The sequence below is a fragment of the Poecilia formosa genome, unplaced genomic scaffold (assembly GCF_000485575.1).
Source record: "Poecilia formosa unplaced genomic scaffold, Poecilia_formosa-5.1.2 Scaffold40, whole genome shotgun sequence".
Lineage (NCBI taxonomy): Eukaryota > Metazoa > Chordata > Actinopteri > Cyprinodontiformes > Poeciliidae > Poecilia > Poecilia formosa.
Genome location: NW_006799979.1, coordinates 2,310,332 through 2,317,538, shown reverse-complemented (window position 1 = coordinate 2,317,538; position 7,207 = coordinate 2,310,332).

The window sequence follows — 7,207 nt, the reverse complement described above, 5'->3', positions numbered from 1 at the left end:
GACTTTTTCCGCCAAGCTTTCAAAGACATTTACGTCAGCGTTTATAGTGTGGATACTGTGTGAATGAAAACCTGCAGAAGTATATTTTCTATTAATGCTTTCAAAAATGATGGGAGTCTCTGTGATTGCCGTCATCGTCTGTTGTATTTTTCTGTACTGACGTTAGCGGTGTCTGAGCTTTGGACAGCGCAGGAAGACCACAGCGCGTGGTGCTTATGCATATGCCATGAGTGAAGTCTATTGTGTTTGACACGCGTTGATTGCCAGACAGCTGGCGTTGAGGATAAACTTCCCTCAAGCATCTAAATTCCCTGTTTGGCAGATTATTTTGGCTTTTTATGATTTCCTTAATACGGTGCCCTTCTGGGTTTGTCTGCAAAGCCCAGCCAGATGTATGTTTAGCACGAATTTGCCACAGAGTTCGGTTTATATGCTGCTCAGCAATGACTGATGCTCAACTGACAAAACGTCTGTCCGCCCGAAGATCGCACTGGATCCATTAGCTGGTGTTTGGACACCTGTAGGAGTCGGGGCTCGAAGGGGACGGCCGTCAACAAGGGGCTTCGGTACATCGAGAGATTATCCAAACAGTGGGACCCCGGCTAATAAAAACAAGCCCCCCTGTTTAATGCATTAGTGCTGGATTAGTATGAAGAATGGGGACCTGAAGGTCTGACTGATGCACCCTCCAGAGCTGTTTAAAGGGATCTTCTGTAAATAATTAGTGATTTATTGCAGTCTGTATTTATTAGATTGGAAACTGCAGAGTTTCCACCACTTAGAGGAGGAGAGGAAGGGAAGTAGCTTTAGCATACACACACTCAGACTGCTTTAGTCCTATGCAGAAGATGAATCGCACGCATTGAGGGAAAATATTAATGTCTCTATTTAGAACAGAAGAGAACATTGGGATTTTCTTTGTTACCTCAATAGAGAAGGTTAGGTGTACCAGCAGCAAGGTAACATGCAAATGGAGGCATACGTTTTCACGCAACATAAAATATAACAATGCAAAATTAAATTCACAGTAAAAACAATACATTGTCATTAGAAATAACAATGTATTTAAAGAAATATGCAGCTAAGTAGGATCAGTTAGATCTTCTAAGTTTTGTGTCCTCTTTATGAAAAACTTTAATATTCTTAATTTAGTCAGTGAAACAGCTAATTAACCACATCGTGGTGTTTTCAAGCCTTCATTTCTGTTCATTCTAATGATTTCCCACATAACACTAATGAAACCATGACATTTGAGATCAGAAAATGACATCAGACCAACAGAAATGTCAACTCAATATAAAGTACGTTTAGTACATGCTTTTTTTTAAAAAAAAAAAAAAAGAAAAGCTTTTTTAACACATATTTCAATTTACTGAGATGTACGTGAACATGTTTTGTACTTGGAATTTCAGGTTTATTTGTAGATAATTTTCCAACATGCATAAACCATTCACAGTGTTTTTGTCTTTCAAGATGTTTTAAGAGAATAGAAGTCCACTTTGATCTTGGCTATTTTTGGATTATACTTTAGGTTCGGCCTCCAAAAGCCAACTAATCTGTATAAATACTAAATGAAGACAGCTTACCGTAGAGACCTAACTCCTGTGAGCCATATATTACTCTCTTATAACCCGCAGTTGCAAACTGCAGCTAAATTATAAGCAGTTTATACCCTTTCAGTCCTCTGTGCTGTCCCTTTAAACTGAAGCACCAAATTTCAGATTGGAGAAATTTATAAATCGTTCCCACAAACTAATCATCCCCCTTTTAAAACAAATACGCAGAAAAACACGCACTTTGCGGGGAAATAATTAGGAAGAAGTTTGTTCCACAGTCTGCAGCTTTCTCAGAGTCTGCATTGTTTCCGCGCTCTACGCATACAAGCCCAGAGTACAGTGAGCGCAGTGTGCTCCCCGTAGCTGTACAGCAGCTTAACCCTGGGTGTGTGAACCAGGTCATGGGCATAAACTTCCAATTTCTCCCTGTGACATTTATTAACTCCTACAACTGCGACAGCTGCTGTATTTTTTCCTCTCCGGGCATGGAAAATTAAATCATCTAATTTCCTTTGCCCAGCCCTATTTTGTGTAAAGTTTCTTAGTGTGAGTTCAGGGAAAGATTTTAACACATTAAATAATTTATTTACACAGTTAAATTCCTCCTGTTGCAGCAGTACGGCGTAGGTGGCTCGCCACTCCGTAATCCGGTTAGAACAGCAGTTAATACAAAGGCAGTGGGTTAGCGGTTTAATCTGAAGCAAATCTGATTGTTTTTGACAATAAATGCAGAGGATATATGAGGACAGCTACATATTTAACGCCGGTACAGCTTGATAATTTGTGTATTAAAACACAACCGCTCTAAAGTCTGTATATTAAATAGATTTACTTATTTTAATATTGATAAATATCAGCTTTGCATAATATCGTAGTGGAGTCTTTAATGCTAATAACTGTTAGCGAGACACCGTAATGCCATCAGGGGATAATTGCTGGTCTCTGACGTGCTGGGGACGCTGCTGGCAATAACTGGGAATTTGCTTCTTATTAAAAACTGCTTTGGTGACTTGGGAATAAATTCATTTTGGCCTCTTTTATATCTGCAGACAGGGAATAAACTGCTAAGGAGCATGAGAAGCCTGAGGCAAAAGTGCAGGCATACTCTGGGAATGTGTGTTTTTGGGGGGTTTTTTAATCATTATTATTGTTTATTCTGGCTCATAAACACCCATCACTTCACTTTTGAGTATTGCCTTTGCTTAAACTGCTAAGTAGCTCCGATAATGCACCTTAAATATAATTTTTTTTACGATCAGATTTAGGGTCTGCGATCGTACATCCATTTTTGATGGAGAGACGTGAACCGGCGTCCAGCTGGCTCTAAAGATCTGCTGGTTTCCTGACTACAGAGCATGACACCGAAGTGCAACCAGCTCAAAAAATGAACATACCTCTTCAGTGAGGAAGTTGTAACAGAGCAAAGAAGACTGAGCTGGGTTTGTTTTTTTAAATTGAAGTCAAATAATACACAAGTACCTATTCCATACTTGAATGGAGCTAATTGAAAGTAAAATGATATGTTGAGATATGTCTCCAAATCATTTAGGCTGCGAGAAAATGAGAGAGCGCGAGACTTTCAGCAAACAGGAAGACTGAGGAGAGAACATCAGAGCTCCTGGTTGTGATTTTTCAACCTTTGTTTAAAAAGGTTAAGGGTCTCGATTGTCCAGGGAATACACATTCAGACAGCTGTTTTAATAATGCTAGCTGTGCTAGCCGAGCCAATCCCTAATAAAAAAAAAATCAGTCAACATGTCAACTCTGCACTCATTTTTTCTTTCTTTTTAAAATAGTAAAGCCCTGTTTTACAGTGACTGCTCTCTCTCATACATCACTAATGACCCTGAAAATAATCAGCTTCCTATATCTATCTAGGAGAAAATGAAACTGGCTAAAATCGGTCCTAGCATGTGAGAGCTTTACAAAAAGCAGAGATGGTAGAAAAAGGGACAAACTTCTGATTGTTGCATTTCTATAAAAAATATTTTGCTTTTGATGTTTTATTTTTCAGTAGCTGACGGCTTAGCGTGTGTGCACCTTGTTACTTACGTGCTCACAAGTAACCTTCAGCGATCATTTACTCTACAGTGTTTACATTCTGGTGAAAAAAGAAATCCTGGGCTCATAATTTGCATTCTCTCTTTCCGTGTACCGTACGGCACATTTGCCGTGAATTTACTCAGTGGTCTAAAGAAAAATCAGTAGATGATCTTCACCGTGAAACAAGAAAAATGGCTGGATTTACAGTGACAGTTTATTGAGGCGCTACATCTTTGGAGGAAATTTAGACTTAAAGTTTCAAGTTTAGCAAACACCTGTCAGGTTGAGTTTGTTTTGTCATTGCAGCCCAGTGAGAGTCAGCCAACCGTTTCACCCTGACAGGGCGGCGGAGTCCTTATCTCTGAAACAGCCAGCTGTAGGCTTAGCGCAGGAACAAGGCAATGGTATGCTTCATTTAGCCTCATCAACATGTTTTCTCCCTCCTAGTTTTTCTTTTTTCCCCTCTTCCTTTACCCAAACTGCTGTAGTACACAAACTGGAGGTGTGTAATTTGTTGGCGAGGCTCTTAACAGCGGAGGTGGGAGCCTCGGCCTGCGGCAGTTTGGGGACCAGACCGTGCGGTCATATCGCATTGCAGTATTGACATGAAGTCTAGTTGGAGTTGTAACAGAAAACTCTGGACGATGAGAATACATAATACATATATATATATAAAAAAAGAAGATGCATGCGAGTGATTTTTACAAAATTAAAATATCTGTGATGAAAGAAAAGAAAAAAAAACATTCAGTTGCAGAAACCAATCTCGGGAAGTGTGCTATAACAAAATCTTTTTAAACTTTATGTCTCGATTCTCATGTTACGGTGTTGCTTTACTCGCTATCAGTCATGGTGGGGTTAAGCATTGAGGATACTTCTGCAATATGAAATGGAGCCCTCTGTTTGTATTTTATCATTTTCCAGCCACCCGCTCAGAAAGGGAAGCCACAGATCTTTGAAGTACTCGGGTCAAAGCCTCATGAATGACAATGAAGAAAGATACCGTGATGATATAAATTCTTTTTTTTTTTTTTTTTACGTTTTCTCATAGTGGCTTGTGAAAATCGCACAAGCCTAAAGCTCTCCAAAAATCTCTTTTTCACTTTAGTTGATACATCGCGCCTTGCAAAAGTGTTCATACCTTATACATACTTTTTTTGTGTGTGTTTTGTCATATTACAACCAAAAACCTCAATGTATCTTATCGGTGAGCGTAAGTGATAGACTTACACCAGGTTGGGGTCTGAAGATGTTCAGAGCAGAGTTGGGTTATAAAACAATGTACAACGTTCTGTAGGTCTAGTAAAGCTCAGGGTGTCATCGGACCATGGAAAAAGTTTGGCGCAGCAACAAACCGAGGAGGATGCGGCTGCCAAACTGGGTGAGGACGTGTTGATTAGAGAAGCAGCCAAAGGAGCATTAGTCCTTCATGTCTATGAAAGAATGGAGAAATGAAAGATGAGTTGGTCTGTCACAAAATCCCCCAAATTGCATCTTGTTTTTGGTTGTAATGTGGAATAGCTGGAAGAAACTGTATGCTAAGAGTATTTGCTTGCGAAACTCAGCAGTTTCTACTTGTCTGTACCTCTACTCAGTCATGCTGGGTTTAAGCAAATCAACCTCGCCTTGCATAAAACACAGCATCCATTTTTCATTGATTCTTTTCAAATAGGTAGAAACCTCATTTAATTGGCAGGATACATGCTAACCGCCAACTTTTTGTTTCCATTTAAGAACCTCATCAACACATCTCATCTCTGCCTTATAGAGAAGGTAGAGAAGTTTTTGAAAGGGTGAGAACATTTTCTTTCCTCCGCTCTGCAGCAGCTTTCTAAACTCCACCGCATGCGCGGCGACGTTTTCGTTAACCCGTTGATGTCTAACGTCGACGCGATATAGCTCTGAGAATCCGATCGGCCTCAGGTCACCTGCTGAATCCGCTTTCCCTTTTGCTTTGAGTCTGTGCGCTTAAGCGACCGGGCTCAGCAAAGGCAACTGTCTTCCACGTCGGGGGGCCAATCAAGAACAGATGGACGAGGTGATGACCCCCATCCTCTGCAGGCGAGTGCGAGAGCACAACTGCCACTCAAGATCTCAGCATGTGGATGTGTGCGAGCGCCGATCTGTGTGTCCGAGGACGACGGGAGGTTGTGTTATGACTCTGAGGGTGCCACGGCGAACAGGCTCCTCACATGAGTGACTGACACTCCTCCAACATCTGTTCCACGGAATAACACTCCCTGGTCTGTCTTCACTGACGATATCCCTGCCTACTCTCTCTCTCTCACACACACACATACACCCAGTTAGATGATCTTTTCATTTTACTGTAAAGCTGACAGGAATGGAGAAATTAGATTAGAGCAGAACAAGATACTCCACTTATGATGTGGCTCTTTGCAGGGATCTCGGCGTGGTTGACAAAGGAGCCTGCAGACGGCACCAATGCCTTTACCCTTTTCTCCTCCTTCCTCCCTCGCTGTCACCCCCTCTGCCTCCACTCCTTGCCTGACGATCAGGTTTCTCTCTGTCCATCAGCGAAGGGGAGAGGAGAAGAAGGAGGAGGAGGAGATCTGTTCTGATCAATGACAGGAAACCAGACGATAGGAAGGGAAGACATGAAACAGATAGACTCCATGACCTGCCTACCTACAGGGATACCGCAGCCACATCCCGCTTTTCCATCTATTTCACAGTCCCTTTGTTGGCTGTAAATTCATACAGAGACATGAATGGTGAAACATGGCTCAGACACCTGGCACGAACACGCGACTGACCGCAAACACGCTACGAAAACACGGACAAAGTTCCCACGCCGTCAATATCGGTGCGGCGCATCACACACGTCATCACGCACACTCGCCTGGAGGGCGGCTGATAACATTCAGAATCAGAATATATTTTCTCCATCAGCTCTATGCAAATCGCAGACATATTGCTTTCCGTCTCTGGGGGTGTGCGCAACACAAACAAATCTCCCCAAGCATACGGAATTAGAAAGGGGAGACGGAGCGGCAGATTCATTTGAATAAATTAATTTCTAGATATTTTCGCGAACGTTTTCATCCGCCGCCTTTCGCGGACGAGAAGCACCGGGGTTTATAATCTGAGCTTTGGCGGCTATTTTGGATGGTTATTACGGATCTGTTTCTCGGTATCAAATTGAACACAATTTGATCCCACAGCAGAGTTATGAGTGTAACGCTGATCAGAGAGAGGAAAAGTAAGAGGCTAAAAACTAAATCCTGTTTCCTGTGGGAAGGAACTTTTATTTATTCCGTTCAAAACAACTGGGGAAAAAAAAAAAGATAACATGTTGAAAATACAACTTTGGTGAAGCACGTTATGGTTAGTATTCAGGAAACTTGGACACAATGGAATAATAGAGAAAATCTGAAAATCCAAAATGTCTTTTTTGTTTTGGTCGAACACAGACACATGGAATTTTGCAACTAGTGATGAAATCAATCAGTCTATCAATCTATCTATCTGAAAAGTTTTGAAAGGATTTATCAACATAAAAGCTGGAACTACAACAGGGGTGCACACACTTTTCCAAGCCACTGTGCAAATATTTTCGGACTGAAACTTGCAAAATTTTGTCACCG